Source organism: Gekko japonicus, unplaced genomic scaffold, assembly GCF_001447785.1.
Source record: "Gekko japonicus isolate JY-2015 unplaced genomic scaffold, Gekko_japonicus_V1.1 scaffold67, whole genome shotgun sequence".
NCBI classification, from domain to species: domain Eukaryota; kingdom Metazoa; phylum Chordata; class Lepidosauria; order Squamata; family Gekkonidae; genus Gekko; species Gekko japonicus.
Window position 1 is genome coordinate 1067906 of NW_015161948.1, and position 909 is coordinate 1068814.

Genomic DNA, 909 nt, shown 5'->3' on the forward strand with positions numbered 1-909 from the left:
TGGGGGGTGTAGCCTGAGGAGGGTGGGGTTTGAGGAAGGGTGTGATGCCATAGAGTCCACTTTCCAAATAGGTCTGCCACCCTCCAGGTGGGGCCTGGGGATCTCCCGCTATTATACCTGATCTCCAGACAATCAAGATCAGTCCCCCTGGAGAAAATGGCTGCTTTGGAGGGTGAACTCTATAGCGTTATGCCCCGCTGAGGTCCCTTCCTGCCCCAAATGCCACTGACTCCTGGCTCCGCCCCCCCCAAATCTCCAGGTATTTCCCAACCCAGAGCTGACAACCCTACCATCCAAGGTGGCCATTTTCTCTTGGGGAACTGATCTCTGTCTCCTGGAGATCAGTTGTAACCGTAGGAGATCTCAAACTCAAAACTAATTCATACAGCCTCAAATCTGGCCATGTTGTGTGGCTACTAGTCGTGACAGATATCTACCCCCTAAGTACCAAAGGCAGTACGCCTCTTAGTCAGTTGCTGGGGAGCACAGCAGGATAATGCTGTTACAGTCTCCCTGTTTGGGAGCTCCCTGGAGGCAACTGGCTGGCCCCTGTGTGAACAGAATGCTGGACTAGATCAGGGGTGGCCAAACTTGCTTAATGTAAGAGCCAAATAGAATAAATGTCAGATGTTTAAGAGACACAAGACATGAACACACACGTTTTCATTGAAAAATATGCAAATTTGCATATTAAAGAGACAAATGCCTTCTCCGAGCCAAGCCAGTCTGCTGGTGTGGTGGGGCTTGGAGAACACATTTAACTTTAGATGGGGAGGGAGGGGAGAAAGATAGACAGAAAGGTGGAAAGAAAGCAAATAGATGGGGAGGGGGAGGGAGAGGTGGAAAGAAAACAACTTTAACTGTAAATGCATCCTCCAAGCCCCCACCCCCATGCTAGCTGGCTTGGCT